The sequence below is a fragment of the Bos indicus genome, chromosome 6 (genome assembly GCF_029378745.1).
Source record: "Bos indicus isolate NIAB-ARS_2022 breed Sahiwal x Tharparkar chromosome 6, NIAB-ARS_B.indTharparkar_mat_pri_1.0, whole genome shotgun sequence".
Taxonomy (NCBI): domain Eukaryota; kingdom Metazoa; phylum Chordata; class Mammalia; order Artiodactyla; family Bovidae; genus Bos; species Bos indicus.
The window spans coordinates 55,722,136-55,743,382 of NC_091765.1; positions in this window are offsets into that span (position 1 = coordinate 55,722,136).

Genomic DNA, 21,247 nt, shown 5'->3' on the forward strand with positions numbered 1-21,247 from the left:
AGCAGAAGAGACACTGATGTATAGAACAGTCTTTTGGACTCTGTGAGAGAGGGAGAGGGAGAGGGTGGGATGATTTGGGAGAATGGCATTGAAACATGTATAATATCATGTATGAAATGAGTCACCAGTCCAGGTTCGATGCACGATACTGGATGCTTGGGGCTGGTGCACTGGGGCAACCCGGGGGAATGGTATGGGGAGGGAGGAGGGTTCGGGATGGGGAACACATGTATACCTGTGGTGGATTCATTTTGATGTATGGCAAAACCAATACAATATTGTAAAGTTAAAAAATAAAATTAAATTTAAAAAAATAGATATTATAAAATGTATTGTTTGATATTGAATGAGTAAATATCTGAAAAGTGCTTAGAAGTATGTGCAGCATATAGTAAGTCTTATATGTTTACTATCTACTATTTCACTTCCATTTCATACTCAACACACATAAAGGAAAATTCATAAATTTCCCCTATTTATCTAATTTCTCGCTTTGTTAAATGCATCACATTCTTCTATTTCTTTAAATCAAAATCTCAAATTCATTTTACACTTCTCTATCTCCTGCTTATATCTATTTAGACAACAATATTTTATACCTTTACTTTCATTGATTCATGTTGTTTTTATACCTTTCTGAAATAGAACAATTCACTGGGCTGTAAAGACTCCACTTTTATAGTTTCTCTACCTTGTCCACCTCTGTTATATTAGTCTTCCCAAAATGTTTTCCATTCTGCTACTTGTCTGCTTAATAACTCAGAATGGGTTACTGTAATCTAGTGAATGAAGTCCAACCATTTTGCCCTGACATCATCTGTCCATGATTAAATGTAGATGCTCATTTATTTTCCTCCTACCACTCCCTCAAATAGACCACCTAAGATTATCCACACAGGTATTATGAAAATTTTGACAACACTTCACCATTCATTAAATATCTTTCTTTCAACAATCCTGTTATTACATGGATTTATACTAGACAAAACATGTTTCATGTTCTAGATTTAAGCTGCTCAAAGACTATAAAATATTATCATGGTTAAATATCTCCACAAACACGACATTACATTTTGAGGATGATAATAAATAATATCTTGCTTTTCTGAAACCTAGTGTAATTATCTAATGTCTAGCGAAACTATGTGTTCATTTTAGAGTCTCACAATCAAAATTTGAAATGGAAAGGGCCCTGTGGAAGGGTATGGTAAAGTTATTATCTATTGGGAGAGCTAGACATGACGCCTAGGATGGGGAGAAAGAAGTAGGAGATTTCAGAGTCTGTAAAAAGAAACAGAAACATAATGTTTTTTAAAAATTGTACTAATTAGGCTAAATTTATATTCAAATATAAGTCATTTCTAATTTTTTCAGTAGAGTATTATAGTCATATCAAATTAAAAAAAAATAAATGCTGATATGACTCTTTTAGGGAGAGTTAGAGAGCAGCTGCCTATGATCCCAAATTGGAGTAACAATGAGACTCTAGCAAGCACTGTGATTTGCTGTTAATGACAGTATCATGCAAATTCCATGTGCGTATGTAAGCCCCTTTTCCCACTCAAAGCCTACCTTAATAATCCAATTAATCAAAACAAGACATAATGTAATGTGCTTATTTCCCATGAAAAGATAAACCATTAGACTAACTCCCTAAATAATTTGTACTGTAAACTACAAAAAGTAACATTGAAATATTTTGATGTTCATAAGTTCAGTTCAGTTCAGTCACTCAGTAGTGTCCAACTCTTTGTGATCCCATGGGCTGCAGCGCTCTAGGCTTCCCTGTCCATCACTAATTCCCAGATCTTGCTCAAACTCACGTCTATTGAGTTGGTGATGACATCCAACCATTTAATCCTCTGTAGTCCGCTTCTCCTCTTGCCTTCAGTCTTTCCGAAAATCAGGATCTTTTCCAGTGAGTCAGTTTTTCACATCAGGTGGCCAAAGTATTGGAACTTCAGCATCAACCCTTCCAATGACTATTCAGGACTGATTTCCTTTAGGGTGGACTGGCTGGATCTCCTTGCAGTCCAAGGGACTCTCAAGAGTCTTCTCCAACACCACAGTTCAAAAGCATCAATTCTTCAGCACTCAGCTTTATTTATAATCCAAATTTCACGTGCATACATGACTACTGGAAAAACAATAGCTTTGACTATAAAGACCTTTCTTGGCAAAGCAGTGTCTCTGCTTTTTAATATGCTGTCTGGGTTAGTCATAGCTTTTCTTCCATTAAGCAAGGGTCTTTTAATTTCATGGCTGATGATGTTCATAAACTTATTTTGATGTTTATAACAAATATGTCTGATGTTTAAACATATTTGATATTTTGATGTTCATAAACATATTTTATGTATATTCTGATACATATACAATCTCTTGAGTGTGAATAATAAGAAACCTATGGTATAATTGTGGACGGAAGTTTGTGACATTGTACAGGAGACAGGGATCAAGACCATCACCATGGAAAAGAAATGCAAAAAAGCAAAGTGGCTGTCTGAGGAGGCCTTACAAATAGCTATGAAAAGAAGAGAAACGAAAAGTAAAGGAGAAAAGGAAAGATATAAACGTCTGAATGCAGAGTTCCAAAGAATAGCAAGGAGAGATAAGAAAGCTTTCCTCAGCGATCAATCCAAAGAAATAGAGGAAAACAACAGAATGGGAAAGACTAGAGATCACTTCAAGAAAATTAGAGATACCAAGTGAACATTTCATGCAAAGATGGGCTTGATAAAGGACAGAAATGGTATGGACCTAACAGAAGCAGAAGATATTAAGAAGAGGTGGCAAGAATACACAGAAGAACTGTACAGAAAAGACCTTCATGACTAAGATAAAAACTATGGTGTGATCACTCACCTAGTGCCAGACATCCTGGAATGTGAAGTCAAGTTGGCCTTAGAAAGCATCACTATGAACAAAGCTAGTGGAAGTGATGGAATTCCAGTGAGCTATTTCAAATCCTGAAAGATGATGTTGTGAAAGTGCTGCACACAATATGCCAGCAAATCTAGAAAACTCAGCAGTGGCCACAGGACTGAAAAAGGTCAGTTTCCATTCCATTCCCAAAGAAAGGCAATGCCAAAGAATGCTCAAACTAGCACACAATTGCACTCATCTCACATGCTAGTAAAGTAATGCTCAAAATTCTCCAAGCCAGGCTTCAGCAATACATGAACCGTGAACTTCCAGATGTTCAAGCTGGTTTTAGAAAAGGCAATGGAACCAGAGATCAAATTGCCAACATCCACTGGATCATGGAAAAAGCAAGAGAGTTCCAGAAAAACATCTATTTCTGCTTTATTGACTATGCCAAAGCCTTTGACTCTGTGGATCACAACAAACTCTGGAAAATTCTGAAAGAGATGGGAATACCAGACCATCTGACCTGCCTCTTGAGAAACCTATATGCAGGTCAGGAAGCAACAGTTAGAACTGGACATGGAACAACAGACTGGCTCCAAATAGGAAAAGGAGTACATCAAGGCTGTATATTGTCACCCTGCTTATTTAACTTATATGCAGAGTACATCATGAGAAATGCTGGGCTGGAAGAAGCACAAGCTGGAATCAAGATTGCCAGAAGAAATATCAATAACCCCAGATATGCAGATGCCTTAGGACAGAAAGTGAAGAAGAACTAAAAAGGCTCTTGATGAAAGTGAAAGTGGAGAGTGAAAAAGTTGGCTCAACATTCAGAAAACAAAGATCATGGCATCTGGTCCCAGCACTTCATGGGAAATAGATGGGGAAACAGTGGAAACAGTGTCAGACTTTATTTTGGGGGGCTCCAAAATCACTGCAGATGGTGATTGAAGCCATGACATTAAAAGACACTTACTCTTTGGAGGAGAAGTTATAACCAACCTAGATAGCATGAGACATTACTTTGCCAACAAAGGTCCGTCTAGCAAGGCTATGGTTTTTCCAGTGGTCATGTATGGATGTGAGAGTTGGACTGTGAAGAGAGCTGAGCGACGAAGAATTGATGCTTTTGAACTGTGGTGTTGGAGAAGACTCTTCAGAGTCCCTTGGACTGCAAAGAGATCCAACCAGTCCATTCTGAAGGAGATCAGCCCTGGGATTTCTTTGGAAGGAATAATGATGCTAAAGCTGAAACTCCAGTACTTTGGCCACCTCACGCGAAAAGTTGACTCATTGGAAAAGGCTCTGATGCTGGGAGGGATTGGGGGCAGGAGGAGAAGGGGACGACAGAGGATGAGATGGCTGGATGGCATCACTGACTCGATGGACGTGAGTCTGAGTGAACTCTGGGAGTTGGTGATGGACAGGGAGGCCTGGCGTGCCACGTGTGATTCATGGGGTTGCAAAGAGTCAAACATGACTGACCGACTGAACTGAACTGATGGTATAATTAGCTTGAAAATGCCTATGATACCTATTAATTAATGAATATTTTGACCATCTTAGTGAAGTCACTCAGTCGTGTCTGACTCTTTGTGACCCCATGGACTATAGCCTACCACGCTCCTCCATCTGTGGGATTCTCCAGGCAAGAATACTGGAGTGGGTTGCCATTTCCTTCTCCAGGAGATCTTCCCAATCCAGGGATCGAACCCAGGTCTCCTGCATTGCAGGCAGACGCTTTACCATCTGTGCCACCAGGGAAGCTGTATTTTATTTACCTTTATTGACCATCTTATTTACCTTTAAAATGAATGTGTTTGTCAGTTATTGAGGAATATCAGACTGCTCCTAAATACTAATTTTATGCATAGGTTTGTTTATGGAGTCAATTATATAAAACATAAAGGTTATATTTGTTTTCTTTTAAAAAATGAATTATAAACTTAAAAAATTATCCTGGATATAAAATTATAGAACATACCACACTCACATACATAGAGACTTCTTGAAGTAGAGTCACTCATTTAGAATTTTCACAAGTTAGAGTGTGTGAAACAAACTCTACAGAAACACAGTCTACTGAGTTTAAATGCCCTCATTTGTGGCAATTATGTTTGCTTCTGTTATATCCCTGGTTGTATTTGTATATATATTATAGAAGGACCAATTAAATATTTTGATATTATGACATAATCTTTATATTTATTAAACTCAAATTAATCTTTCCATTTTTCTAGATATTATTTTCTTCATTTAGAAACATCTTATTTACCACTTTAAGACTGCAATGTTACCTTCATAGATTTTTTTCCCACAGCATCTTCTTCTCCATGTCTCTCCATCACTTTTAGCCCTGTACTAGTCAATTTGGGCTGCCATAATATACCAGAGATTGGGTAAGTTAAACAGCAGAAATTTATTTTCTTACAGTTATGGAGGTTAGGAACCCGAGGTCAAAGTGCCAGGAGGTTTGCTTTCTTCCTCTCTTCCTGACTTGCAGACAGCCACCTTCTCACTGTGGCTTCATATGACCTTTGCTCTGTAACTCTGTGAAAAGAAACAGAGAGACCTTTGGTGTCTTTTAATTTTCTTATGAGTGCACTAGTCCTATCTGATGAGAGCCTTAAAGCTTATGGTTTAACTTAATCTTATTTACCGTATTAAACCTCAGTCCTGTGGCGGATTCATGTTGATATATGGCAAAACCAATACAATATTGTAAAGTTAAAAAATAAAATAAAATTAAATAAAAAAAAAAACCTCAATCTCAAAATGTGGTCACATTGGGTTTAGTGCTTCATTGTTTGAATTTTAGGGGCACACAATTCACTTTATAAAAATTCCTGATGCCAATATTTTTTGCATTTTCATTACTCTTTATCTTAAAGTTTCACAGAACTTCAGTCTTATGTTTTTAGTTTAAAAATCATATCAAATATATAAAAAATAATAAATAACTTTGTCCTAAGTTCAGGAAGTATCTGGAGTGTGTTTCCAAGAGTAAAAATCAATCTTATGAAGTCACTTTATACTTTACAACTTCAATAAGTGCTATCAAATCAGTGATATCTACCTTTTCATAAAGGTTTCTTAAAATATCATAAAAGTGATGATTCTTCCTCATAAAATTATATCCTGAAATTATGAAAAATCTCTGAAACTGTTTCCTGAAGATAAACACTCAAAACAAATATATAGTGCACGTAAAATACACTGATTTAATGGAAAGAAAATGTTTCTTCACAGATTTGCGTTTGACAGTCCTCAAGGAACTGAGAAAATCAAATTTTATATTTTAGCTTGTCATGTGAACCATTTAAAAACCTTTGGACAAAATGTGATGGCCATTGCCTTCTCTGATATGTGTATATACACACACATTAAAAAAATGAATTCCATGTAATTACATGACCTTGGAGAAAGTTTTAAAATTGCTACAGGTAAATTTTTCCATTTACATAAAGTATTTTGTATCACATTTGCATCTTTATAGTGTTTATTTGATCTTATTTTGGTCAACTAGCCTTTTTTTAAGACTTGCAAATTATTTCCATAGACTATGACTTTTGAATTTTATCTTAAATACTTTGAAGGTATAGAGAATCTTATCCAATCTATTAATTCACAGTATTCCAAGGCACTATTATAGTTTTCAGCATACAGGTCTTTCACTTCCTCGGTTAAATTTATTCCTAGGTAATTTTTTATTCTTGTTGTGAGTATAAACGGAATTGTTTTCTTAATTTCTCTTTCTGCTAGCTCATTGTTAGTGTATAGAAATGCAACAGATTACTGTATAGTATCCTGCAATTTTAATGTATTACATTATTTCTAACAGTTTTTGGTGGAGTCTCTAGTGTTTTCATTATATAAAATGATGTCATCCACGAATAGTTACAGCTTTACTTCTTCCTTTCCAGTTTGGATGCCTTTCATTTCTTGAGCTTGCCCACAGTTCCTTGACACATGGGCTTTTCCAACATGACCAATAATTTCTTTAAGACCGCAGAAAGTCTGATTTGGGGTTTTAAGCTCTTCACCTTTCCTGCATTCCATTGTTTAAAAAGCAGGTCAGAGGTTCTACCACAAACAGAAGGAAGAGATTTTACCAGGCATGAACACCAAGGGCGGGAGTCAGGGGGCCCACTCTAAGGTCTGCCTATTGCACCAAGTGATAAAGATTGTGTTTTGTGTGGATAGGATCATGGACTTTGGGTAGGACAGACTAGGGTTAGAATGCTGTCTATTGTTGACTCCTCTTCTATAAATGTCAATTCTTTCATACTTAAAGTACAGGTAATGAGACCTACTTCATGACATTGACTACATGAGAAGATAATTCTGCAGCACTTACTACCATACACACCACTTAGAAGTGTTTTGAACTTTTTATTATTGCTATAATTGTTAAATGTGTGCTTTCTGAGTAATCTTTATTTTTAGAATAAATAGAATAAACCGATATATATATATATATATACTGTCTATTTAATGCTGTCTATTCTTACTAAGATTCTACTTCTGGGCCCAAACCTATAAAAGGGAATTTGATTATACTATACCTATAAATGGGCTTCCCAGGTGGCTCACTGGCAAAGAATCTGCCTGCAACGCAGGAGACCTGGGTTTGATCCCTGGGTCGGGAAGATCCCCTAGGGAAGAAAATGGCAAGCCACTCCAGTATTCTTGCCTGAGAAATCCCATGGACAAAGGAGCCTGGAGGGGTACAGCCCATGGGGTTGCAGAGAGTTGAACCCAACTTAGCAACTAAAGAGCAGCAGCAGAACTATAAATAAATTACGTCAGTGGAAGATATAAGAATTTTCCTGTATTTTTTCAGCTTTGAGGTACTTTAAAATTAGCTCCAAAGTAGATGATTCTATCTGTACACACACTTTTTTTCCTAAAAACTTCTCCAGGCACTGTTTGAGGCTTCCTAATGTTTCGTGTTTTGTTTTGTTTTGTTTTGTTTTTGCCCCCGAGTACGTTTTCTTCTTTCCACTTGGCTTCAGATCTCAACTCTATCTAGCAACAGCTTAAATATTTATAAACCTTAAGCTACAGACTTTCTTTCAAATCCACCATAAAATTGAAAAGTGAAAATGAAAGTGTAGTGATAACATCAAGAACAAATATACTGACTGGAGAATTCTGAAGGGCACAAGGAAATTTTGGAAAACTGTTTTCCTTGTCCTGTTCCCAAATTATAACAGGTCTATTTCTTCTTATAACACCTCACAATTCTATTTTTAAATGATGCCCAAAGAAATCAATGACAATAATTTCAGAAGCTACCAACTCTACTTGATTGTTAAATTTGACTAGTAATTCAGAATTGCATCCTTTTCCTCCAAGGGTCCAGAGTAAGGAAATGAAAAGGAGAAAGGGAACTGTCATCTACTTGAGAGTTGGCTGTGTATGAGTCACTTGCTTTAACTTTTATAAATGCTTTCTCTTAATGTCTTCATTTTATGAACTACATTAGCTGTAGGAAAACGGGACGTTCTAAAACATGATCAATTTCAAAATTTTAGCATATAATTTTATAATATTTGATACTTGTCAAAAAAAACCCTCAATATTTTCCATTGCCTATCAAATCTAACCACAATTTAAAAAAATATTTTGTTGCTGATAAGACGGAATTTGCTACACACACACACATACACATACCCAAATATGTTGCGCAAGCACATGCACACAGCATACCATAAGGAAATTTTGAAGTGTTTTGTCAAAAAGAAAGAAAGAAGGGATATTGACTGTAATGTAATTTAGAAAGGCGTAGGAAAACAAAACAAAATTATAATAGGTACATTGAAGAGCTTCTGAATGTGACTACGAAGTTTGTTCGATTGCCCTGGAGGAAAACAAACATGTGGTAGCACAGAGCTCCCTCCAACTGAGTGGATGGGCATGTGTAACACTTAAGTTCAGTGTTAAGACTTTGCTGAGTACATTTAATTTGCATTCTTCAGTGCCATTTTTATTGATAATAAAGATTCCACTTTGATTTTTATCTGCCAAAACCACTGTTTTCTTAACAGATTTTGAACTTAAGTGAAGTAAACAGAGATAACAGCCACTGGGTTTCCTCAAACTCTAACAGAATGATGAGCTTAGAGTGATGTTTTTAACATTAATTAATATTAATTCTAATCAGTTATCTTTGATATATTGCATTTTGCCTTTTATACTTATCTCTGTGCTTCTACTTGTTATAAAACTGCAATTTTCTGCGTGTGGTAATTATTGCTGTCTTATCATTATTGTGCCTTCCTCTTTGGAAGGAAATAAATAAGCCTACAAACCTGTATGCAGGTCAAGAAGCAAGAGTTAGAACTGGACGTGGAACAACAGACTGGTTCCAAATAGGAAAAGGAGTACATCAAGGCTATATATTGTCACCCTGCTTATTTAACTTATGTGCACAGTACATCATGAGAAACGCTGGGCTGGAAGAAGCACAAGCTGGAATCAAGATTGCTGGGAGAAATATCAATAGCCTCAGATATGCAGATGACACCACCCTTATGGCAGAAAGTGAAGAGGAACTAAAGAGCCTCTTGATGAAAGTGAAAGAGGAGAGTGAAAAAGTTGGCTTAAAGCTCAACATTCAGAAAACTAAGATCATGCATCCGGTCCCAGCACTTCATGGGAAATAGATGGGGAAACAGTGGAAAGAGTGGCTTACTTTATTTTTCTGGGCTCCAAAATCACTGCAGATGGTGACTGCAGCCATGAAATTAAAAGACACTTCTTGGAAGAAAAGTTATGACCAACCTAGATAGCATATTCAAAAGCAGAGACATTACTTTGCCAACAAAGGTCCATCTAGTCAAGGCTATGGTTTTTCCAGTGGTCATGTATGGATGTGAAATTTGAACTATAAAAGAAAGCTGAGCGCTGAAGAATTGACACTTTTGAATTGTGGTGTTGGAGAAGACTCTTGAGAGTCCCTTGGACTGCAAGGAGATCCAACCAGTCCATCCTAAAGGAGATCAGTCCTGAGTGTTCATTGGAAAGACTGATGTTGAAGCTGAAACTGCAATACTTTGGCCACCTGTTGCGAAGAGCTGACTCATTTGAAAAGACCCTGATGCTGGAAAAGATTGAGGGCAGGAGGAGAAGGGGACGACAGAGGATGAGATGGTTGGATGACATCACCAAGTCGATGGACATGGGTTTGGGTGAACTCTGGGAGTTGGTGATGGAAAGGGAGGCCTGGAGTGCTGCAGTTCATGTGGTCGCAAAGTGTCGGACAGGACTGAGCAGCTGAATTGAACTGAAAAGCTGAAACACTACTCTACGTTTAAACAAACATTATGGATGTTGAATGTTCCTTATTGTTAGCAAGCTCATCAGAGTTCACAACATAATTGACCATGGACACACATTTTTTAAACTTTATACTTATTCTTTATACTTATTATTCTGTTTTTTTTTTTGTTACTGTAGGTTCAAAAAGAGGGCACAATCACTGGGCAAATAATTAAAGTCAACTGAAACATATATTTATAAATAATAATACTTTAATAGTTGCAGAACAGAACACAATTTCAGAAGTTTTCCAATACTTTTTCAAATTCTAGCCTCTCATCACTTGGATATATATGAATATATAATTAAAAACTTTGCCACTCTTCAGAATTTGATAGCATTATAACTCCAGTATTTGACCTAGATAGGTTGCATTTGTTACTTTATTTTACTATATATATTCTTTTTACAGGGAAAAACTCATTAAATAGGTTAGTGAAGCACATATACTGTTTAAACTTGATTTTTACTTTATAGTAAACCAAATTAATTACTCAGATGAATCCATCAGGTGCATCATGAAAATGAGTGGTGCCTACGAATGTAATACAAATGTAGTAGCTTGCCATTTCCAGCTGTCATGAACTTATGAGGCATCTCACAAAACTGCTCTAATCTCAAGAGACCTGTGAAGAAGGTTAGGATCTTTGTGATCATTGTTGGTCAAGGAAAAAGTTTAAGGTGTTTGTTCTTTTTATCAAGTATACTTTAGATCTGCTTGGTTTCTCAGCTCTCAGCTGTGTTTTCTCTCTTCTCTAAAGCTTCTTATGTATTTCCTTGGGAAATAAATGTGACCTAAGGAGTGAGTCTCAGAAATTATACCTACATGATCCTATTTTCCTGGGCAGTGTTGATCTCACAGCAGTGCCATTTTTGTCAAAAAAAATTACTGGTACCATGTAGTTTATAACATTGTACATCTCACAGGATTAAATTAATATACTGTACTTGTTTCTTTACATCTACATTGGATAGACATGCAAGAGGGAAATCTCAAATTTAACATAAAAAAATAGAACAATCTTCCTCTTCTCTCCCACCTCCGTCCAAATTGTTATTTTCTTAATCTTACTACTATCTACAAATAGAGGGATGTTTTGCTTATTCAAAACCAAAATGTAGAATCGTTCTTATTTTCTTATTTTTCCTCATATAGTGCAATTGATCCATTTGTAAGTCCTATAGGCCCTACCTCCAAAAGGCATTCGCTGAATATTCTTTTGTCTATTTTACATCACCATTTTTAATGTAGATTTCAGAAATAGCTTCATAAAAGATCTCTTTGCTTGCTCTCTTTACCCTGCTACACCCTCTACATAGAATTCCAAAGAAGCCCAGAGTGACATTTGAAAAATATAAATTGGATAGTGTTATATCTCTGGTCACAGGCCTCCATGTTCAGTTATTCAGACATGTCCAACTCTTTGCAACCCCATAGACTATAGCCCACCAGGCTACTCTGTCCATGGAATTTTCCAGGCAAGAATACTGGAGTGGGTTTCCATTTTCCTTCTCCAGGGGATCTTACTGATCCAGGTATTAGACCTGAGTCTCTTGCATCTCCTACACTGGCAAGCAGATTCTTTACCACTGCACCACCTGGCAGCTCCACGTCTCTGCTTGGAATCTTCCTAAACTCTCCCTTTGCAAATGGACTGAAATCTAAATGTTTCATCATGGTAAAAAACTTCTCCATGACTTGCTACCTACTGAACTCTTTGACCTAATCTATTCTTCTTCCAGTGGTTCTTTATTCTCTTGCTTCATGGGTCTTCTAACTATTTCTTAATGATTTTTTAACAAGCAGTTTTGCCCTCACTGCTACCTCACTTGAATGATCTGTCCTGTCATCCTTGCAGGTCTCACTCGGTTACTCTTACATTAATTTCTCTGCTCAAATGTACCTCTTCAGTAAGACCTATTCTAACCACCCAACTTAACTAGGTTATCAACCAAGTCATACTGTTTTATTGTCTAGTGTTAGTCACTCAGTCATGTCTGACTCTTTGTGACCACATGGACTGCAGCCCACCAGGCTCCTCTGTCCATGGAATTCTCCAGGCAAGAATACTGGAGTGGATTGCCATTCCCTTCTCCAGGGCATATTCCTGACCCAGGGATTGAACCTGGGTCTCCTGCACTGCAGGCAGATTCTTTACCATATGAGCCATCAGGGAAGTTCATTTTATTGTGTAACACTGATCAGTTTTCTTTTCTCTATACTTTTTGCTTTTTCTGTTTCTCCTCACTAAAATATAAGTTCCATGAGATCAGCAATCTTGTCTAACTTGTTCAGTATCTAGAACAAAGTGTGGCTCATAGTAGATACTGATTTTGCCTGATGTAGAATGAATTAATTCTTTAGTTTCAGTATTCAATTATAGTCTGAAATAAGGGGGGAAAATGAGGGGTATTTTGAAAAGGAAAGCCACAGGACATAGGGGAATTATCTTCCAAGCAGGAAGTAGCAATTAAATGATCTGAGGGAGAATCAGAAGGAAGAAAACTGGACCTGAGAAATGTGTCCTAGATTCCCTGTCTGGGAAGAAACTCTGAAGCCAGCAGAATCTAGAAATAGCCAGGTACATTTAGGAATTGTTTAACAGTTACAAGAATACAAAATTGGAAAATTTCACTGATTTTAGAGACATGCAGAGTCCTCTGTTGCATCCTAGATGTCATGAGGCAAAGAAAGAGATTCCCAGTAGAACAACGGGACTATTAAATGTGCCACATGATGGATTTTGCAGCTCTGAATCCAATAGTGATGAAAACCATACCAGGTAGCTCACTAAGAACCGGAGTCAAAAGAAAACAAACCGTGAATTTGATCAATTACAGACTTCAGCAATGGATATAAATATCTTGCCCAAAAGAAGATAGGGACTAGTCATGATTAGATGCTCTACAGCAAGAGAAGACAGCCCTTCCTTTTCAGAGTAAGGCACTAAAACAACACACAACCTTGAGACTCCTTTTACCTATTGCCATATGAATACATGATTTTTTCCCAAAGTTTTCATGTCTTTATTTTTATTTTGGGGCTGTGCCATGCAGCATGCATGCAGGATCTTAGTTCTCTGACCAGGGATTGAACCTGAATCCATGGCCCCTGCATTGGGGACACAGAGTCTTAATCAATGGACCATCAGGGAAGTCCTGAGAAGATATATGATTCTTAACATCAAAGAACACTCCATTTTTAATCCTGGGTTCAGATTTTCAACCAAATTTACCAGACACAGTAACCTCTTCCTACAATAAATTTACTTAGCCTTAAGAAATTGAACAAGTAAAAAATGTATACTATAAGAAACAGCACATAAATAAGTCCAGCATCTGAATATCTTGAAATCATTTTATTCTTGAGATGCGTCTGATCACCGTGATGATGATAAAGTATGCTCAGTCTCAGCTTAGAGAAGTCATCAAGATCTAGGCTTCTTTCAGGTTTTACTCCTAATTAGGACTCAGGAATATGTGGCTAGTTCCCATTCTCTGGTGTAGGTGCATCCCATCAATACCAGTTAGTCATGACTTATTAGTTAATATTGATACTGAAGTATGGGTGTTTTCTCCAGTACTCAATTGTTGGTCAGATTCTCATCCTGTATCCACCTATATATTAATATTTCTTAAGTCAGCGTTATAAGGGGTAATTGACCAAAGGTCTTTTGTTATTTCAAAAGGTAGATAAGAGAAAAAATGAATCATCTATTTACCCTTCCACTCCCCAAGTTCACCTCCTGATCATGGTCAATATCCCTTTGTTAATATTTCTAAAAATTCTCTTAAAATTGTATTAGAGCAGCTACTATAACATTTTATGCATAATTATAGATATACAAAAATATGATCAATCATCATTTGTATCAATGAAGAAAAAAATAAAATGTTTATTATGATCATATATGCTTACTTTTTAAAATATTTTGCTACCAGTTAGACTATTCTCCCATCTCTCTTTTATTCTACTTATACATTTTATAGGTATTAGTAGAGGCATACCACACTCTTAAAATATATTTTTTTCTTTTTTTTAATTAATTTATTTTTTATTGAAGGATAATTGCTTTACAGAATTTTGTTGTTTTCTGTCAAACCTCAACATGAATCAGCCATAGGTATACATATGTCCCCTCCCTTTAGAACCTCCCTCCCATCTCCCTCCCCATCCCACCCCTCTAGGTTGATACAGAGCCCATGTTTGAGTTTCCTGAGCCATACAGCAAATCACCATTGGCTATTTCACACATGGTAGTGTAAGTTTCCATGTTACTCTTTCCATACATCTCACCCTCTCCTCCCCTCTCCCCATGTCCATTAGTCTATGCTCTATGTCTGTTTCTCCATTGTTGCCCTGTAAATAAATTCTTTAGCACCATTTTTCTAGATTCTGTATATATGTGTTAGAATACAGTATTTATCTTTCTCTTTCTGACTAACTTCACTCTGTATAATAGGTTCTAGGTGCATCCACATCATTAGAACTGACTCAAATGTGTTCTTTCTTATGGCTGAGTAATATTCTATTGTGTGTATGTAACACAACTTCTTTATCCATCCATCTGTTGATGGACATCTAGGATGCTTCCCTGTTTTAGCTGTTGTAAATAGTGCTGCAGTGAACAATGGGATACATCTATCTTCTTCAATTTTGCTTTCCTCAGGGTATATGCCTAAGAGTGAGATTGCTGGGTCATATGATGATTTTATTCCTAGTTTTTTAAGGAATCTCCATACCATCTTCCATAGTTGGGATATCAATTTACATTCCCACCAACAGTGCAAGAGCATTCACTTTTCTCCACCCTCTCCAGCATTTATTGTTTGAAGATTTTTTGATGAGGGCCATTCTGACCAGTGTGAGGAGATATCTCATTGTAGTTTTGATTTTCATTTCTCTAATAATGAGCAATGTTGAGCATCTTTTCATGTATGTGTTTGTTACTCATCTGTATGTCTTCTTTGGAAAAATGTCTGTTTAGGTCTTTTTAGCACTTTTTGATTGAGTTGCTTGCTTTTCTGGCATTGAGTTGTATAAACTGCTTGTGTATTTTGGAAATTAACTCTTTGCCAATTGTTTCATTTGCTATTATTTGCTCCCATTCTGAGGGTGGTCTTTTCACCTTGCTTATAGTTTCCTTTGCTGTGCAAAATCTTTTAAGTTTAATCAGGTTCCCTTTGTTTACTTTTGTTTTTATTTATGTCACTCTAGGAGATGGGCCATGGAGAAGGCAATGGCACCCCACTCCAGTACTCTTGCCTGGAAAATCCCATGGATGGAGGAGCCTAGTGGCTGAGTCCATGGGGTCGCTAGGAGTCGGACACGACTGAGCGATTTCACTTTCACTTTTCACTTTCATGCATTGGAGAAGGAAATGGCAACCGACTCCAGTGCTCTTGCCTGGAGAATCCCAGGGACAGGGGAGCCTGGTGGGCTGCCATCTCTGGGGTCACACAGACTTGGACACGACTGAAGCAACTTAGCAGTAGCAACAGGAGATGGGCCATAGAGGATCTTGCTTTGATTTATGTCATCAAATGTTCTGCCTATGTTTTCCTCTAAGAGTTCTATAGTTTCTGGTCTTACATTTAGGTCTTTAATCCATTTTGAGTTTATCTTTGTGTATGGTGTTAGGAAGTGTTTGAATTTCTCTCTTTTACCTATAGCTGTCCAGTTTTCTCAGTACCATTTATTGAAGAAGCTGTCTTTGCCTCATTGTATATTCCTACCTCCTTTGTGAAAAATAAGGTACCCATAGATGCATGGGTTTATTTCTGGGATTTCTATCTTGTTCCATTGGTCTATATTTCTGTTTTTGTGCCAGTAACATGCTATCTTGATGACTATAGCTTTGTAGTGTAATCTGAAGTCAGGAAGGTTGATTCCTCCAGCTCCATTCTTCTTTCTCAAGACTGCTTTGGCTGTTCAGGGTCTGTTGTATTTCCATATGAATTGTGAAAATTTTGTTCTAGTTCTGTGAAAAATGCTGTTGGTAATTTGATAGAGATTGCATTAAATCTATTGGAAAAGGCAATGGCACCCCACTCCAGTACTCTTGCTTGGAAAATCCCATGGATGGAGGAGCCTGGTAGGCTGCAGTCCATGGGATCACTAGGAGTTGGACAAGACTGAGCGACTTCACTTTCACTTTTCACTTTCATGCATTGGAGAAGGAAATGGCAACCCACTCCAGTGTTCTTGCCTGGAGAATACCAGGGACAGGGGAGCCTGGTGGGCTGCTGTCTATGGGGTTGAACAGAGTTGGAAATGACTGAAGCAACTTAGCAGCAGCAGCAGTATTAAATCTGTAGACTGCATTTGGTAGTATAGTCATTTTCATAATATTGATTCTTCCTACCCAGGAACATGGAATATCTCTCCATCTGTTTACATTGTCTTTAATTTATTTCATTAGTGTCATAATTTTCTGTGTACAGTTCTTTTGTCTCCTTAGGTAAGTTTATTCCTAGATATTTTATTCTTTTTTTTGCAATGGTGAGTGGGATTGATTCTTTAATTTCTCTTTCTGATTCTTCATTGTGAGTATTTAGAAATTCAAATGATTTCTGTATGTTGATTTTGCATCTTGAAACTACTAAATACTGATTAGTTCTAGTAATTTTCTGATATTATCTTTAGGGTTTTCTATATACAGTATCATGTCATCTGCAAACAGTGAGAGCTTTACTTCTTATTTTCCAATCTGGATTCCTTTTATTTATTTTTCTTCACTGATTTCTGTACCTAAGACTTCCAGAACTATATTGAATAATACTGGCAAATGTTGACGACAAGGGTGTCTTTTTCCTTGTCTTGTTCCTGATCATGGGGGGAATGCTTTCAGTTTTTCACCTTTGATAAGAATGTTTGCTGTAGGTTTATCATATGTGGCCTTTACTATGTTGAGGTAGGTTCATTCTATGCTCGTTTTTTGAAGAGTTTTAATCGTAAATGGGTGCTGAATTTTGTCAAAGGCTTTCTCTGCATCTATTGAGATTATCGTATTGTTTTATCTTTCAATTAGTTATATGGTATATCACATTGATTGGTTTCTGTTTATTGAAGAATCCTTGCATCCCTGGAATAAACCCAACTAACCCAACTTGATCATGGTGTATGAGCTTTTTGATGTGTTGCTGAATTCTATTTGCTAAAATTTTGTTGAAGATTTTTGCATCTATGTTCATCAGTGATATTGGCCTGTAGTTTTCTTTTTTTGTGTTGTCTTCATCTGGTTTTGGTATCAGGGTGTTGGTGGCTTGTAAGTGCTCCTTCCTCTGCAATTTTTTGAATGAGTTTTAGAAGGATAGGCATTAGTTCTTCTTTAAATGTTTGATAGAATTCTCCTGTAAAGCCATATGGTCAAGGGCTTTTGTTTTGGGGAGATTTTTGATCACAGTTTCAATTTCAGTGCTTTTAATTGGGTTGTTCATAATTTCTATTTCTTCCTGGTTCAGTCTTGGACAATTGAACTTTTCTAAGAATCTGTCCATTTCTCCCAGGTTATCCATTTTATTGCCATATAGTTGTTCATAATAGTCTCTTTTAATCCTTTGTGTTTCTGCATTGTATATTGTAACCTCTCCTTTTTCATTTCTAATTTTGTTGATTTGATTCTTCTCTCTTTTTTTCCTGATGAGTCTGGCTAAGAGTTTGTCAATTTTGTTTGTCTTCTCAAAGAACCAGCTTTTAGTTTTAGTAATCTTTACTATTGTTTCTTTTATTTAAAAAATATTATTTCTGCTTGGATCTTTATGATTTCTTTCCTTCTACTAATTTTGGGGGTTTTCTGTTCTTCTTTTTCGGTTGCTTTTATGGCAGAAAGTGAAGAGGAACTCAAAAGCCTCTTGATGAAAGTGAAAGTGGAGAGTGAAAAAGTTGGCTTAAAGCTCAACATTCAGAAAATGAAGATCATGGCATCTGGTCCCACCACTTCATGGGAAATATATGGGGAAACAGTGGAAACAGTGTCAGACTTTATTTTTCTGGGCTCCAAAATCACTGCAGATGGTGACTGCAGCCATGAAATTAAAAGACGCTTACTCCTTGGAAGGAAAGTTATGACCAACCTAGATAGCATATTCAAAAGCAGAGACATTACTTTGCCAACAAAGGTTCATCTAGTCAAGGCTATGGTTTTTCCTGTGGTCATGTATGGATTTGAGAGTTGGACTGTGAAGAAGGCTGAGCACCGAAGAATTGACACTTCTGAACTGTGGTGTTGGAGAAGACTCTTGAGAGTCCCTTGGACTGCAAGGAGATCCAACCAGTCCACTCTGAAGGAGATCAGCCCTGGGATTTCTTTGGAAGGAATGATGCTAAAGCTGCAACTCCAGTACTTTGGCCACCTCATGCGAAGAGTTGACTCATTGGAAAAGACTCTGATGCTGGGAGGGATTGGCGGCAGGAGGAGAAGGGGATGCCAGAGGATGAGATGGCTGGATGGCATCACTTACTCGATGGACGTGAGTCTCAGTGAACTCCGGGAATTGGTGATGGACAGGGAGGCCTGGCGTGCTGCGATTCATGGAGTTCCAAAGAGTCAGACACGACTGAGAGACTGATCTGACCTGATCTGATCTTAGGTGTAAAGTTAGATTGTCTATTTGATGTTTTTCTTGTTTCTTGAGGTAGGGTTGTATTGCTATAAACTTCCCCCTTAGAATTGCTTTTGCTGCATCTCATAGGTTTTGACTTGTCATGTTTTCATTGTCATTTGTTTCTAGAAATTTTATAATTTGCCTTTTGATTTCTTCAGAAACCTGTTGGTCATTTATAAACGTGTTGTTTAATCTGAATGTGTTTGTGTTTCTTACAGTTTTTTTCTTGTAAATGATATCTAGTCTCATAGTGTTGTGATCAGAGAAGACACTTAATGCAATTTCAATTTTCTTAAATTTACTGAAGTTTGACTTGTGACCCAAGATGTGGTCTATCCTATAGAATGTTCCACGTGCACTTGAGAAGAAGGTTTGTTCTTCTGCATCTGGATGGAATGTCCTGAAGATATCAATGAGATCAATTTCATCTAATGTATCATTTAAGACTTGTGTTTCCTTATTAATTTTCTGCTTTGATGAACTATCCATTTGTGTTAATGAGGTGTTAAAGTCTCCTACTATTATTGCATTACTGTCAATTTGTCCTTTTATGTCTGTTAGTGTTTGTCTTATGTATTGAGGTGCTCCTATGTTGGATGCATAGATATTTACAATTGTTATGTCTTCCTCTTGGATTGATACCTTGATCATTACATAGTGTCCTTCCTTATCTTGTATAATCTTCTTTATTTTAAGGTCTATTTTGTCTGATGTGAGGATTGCTACTCCAGCTTTATTTCGTTCCCATTTGCATGGAATTATTTTTCCATCCTCTCACTTTCAGTCTATATGTGTCTTTAGGTCTGAAGTGGGTTTCAGCATATATATAGGCCTTTTTTTTTTTTTTTTTTTAATCCATTCAGCCAGTCTGCGTCTTTTGGTTGGAGCATTTAATCCATTTACATTTAAAGTAATTACTGATGTATATGTTCCCCTTGCCATTTTTTTAATTGTTTGGGATTGATTTTATATATCTTTTTTCTTCTCTTGTATTTCTGGACTATATAAGTCCCTTTAACATTTGTTCTAAAGCTGGTTTGGTAGTACTGAATTCTCTTAATTTTTACTTGTCTGAAAAGCTTATTTCTCCATCAGTTTTGAATGAGATCCTTGCCAGATACTGTAATCTTCATTGTAGATTTTTCCCTTTCAGTATTTTAAATATATCCTTCCATTCCCTTCTGGCCTGCAGAACTTCTGCTGAAAGATCACCTATTAAGCATATGGGGTTTCCCTTGCATGTTATTTGTTGCTTCTCCCCTGCTGCTTTTAATATTCTTTCTTTGTTTTTAGTGTTTGTTAGTTAGATTAGTATGTGTCTTGGCATGTTTCTCCTTGGGTTTATCCTGTATAGGACTCTGTGCCTCTTGGACCTGACTGACTATTTCCTTTTCCATGTATGGGGAAATTTTAAACTGTAATCTCTTCAACAATTTTCTCATATCCTTTCTTTTTCTGTTCTTCTTCTGGGATCCCTGTAATTCGAATGTTGGTTCATTTGATATGCTCCCAGGTGTCTCTGAGACTGTCTTCAGCTCTTTCCATTATTTTTACTTTATTCTGCTCTTCAGACGTTATTTCCACCATTTTATTTTCCAGTTCACTGATTCTTTCTTCTGCTTCAGATAATCTGCTATTGATTCCTTCTAGGATATTTTTAATTTCAGTGTGTTGTTTGTGTCTGTATGTTTATTCTTTAATTATTCTAGGTTTTTGTTAATTGATTCTTTCATTTTCTCCATTTTGTTTTCAAGGTTTTTGATCATCTTTACTATCATTATTCTGAGTTATTTTTCAGGTAATTTTCCTATTTCCTCTTCATTTATTTGGACACCTGTGTTTCTAGTTAGTTCCTTCATTTGTGCAGTATTTCTCTGCCTTATCATTTATTTTTAAAGTTATTGTGTTTGAAGTCTCATTTTCCCAGGCTTCAAGGAAAGTTGAATTATTTCCTTGAAGGATGTTGAATTCTTTCTTCCTTTCAGTTTCTGCCCTCCTAATGTTGGCACAGTGGTTTGTGATGAGTTTCGTATAGGATGAGATTTATGCTGAGTTTTTGTTTGTTTGTTTTTCCTCTGATGGGCAAGGCTGAGTGAGGTGGTACTCCTCTCTGCTGATGTTTGGGTTTGTATTTTTGTTTAGTTTGTTGTTTAGATGAGGCATCCTGCACAGGGTGCTACTGGTGATTTGGTGATGTCAGGTCTTGTATTCAAGTGGTTTCCTTTGTGTGCACTCTCAATGGCCTTTTATATATTCCATAGACACAGAGTCTGCTTAATTGATCATGTGGATTTAATTTGCGGCTTGTACAGCTGATGGGAAGATTTTGGATCTTCTTCCTTAGCCACAACTACCCCTGGGTTTGAGTTGTGGTTTTATTTTCACTTCTACATGTGGGTTTAGCTCCTGAGGCTGCCTTGGAGGACTTGGGTTTGCCCCTATGAGG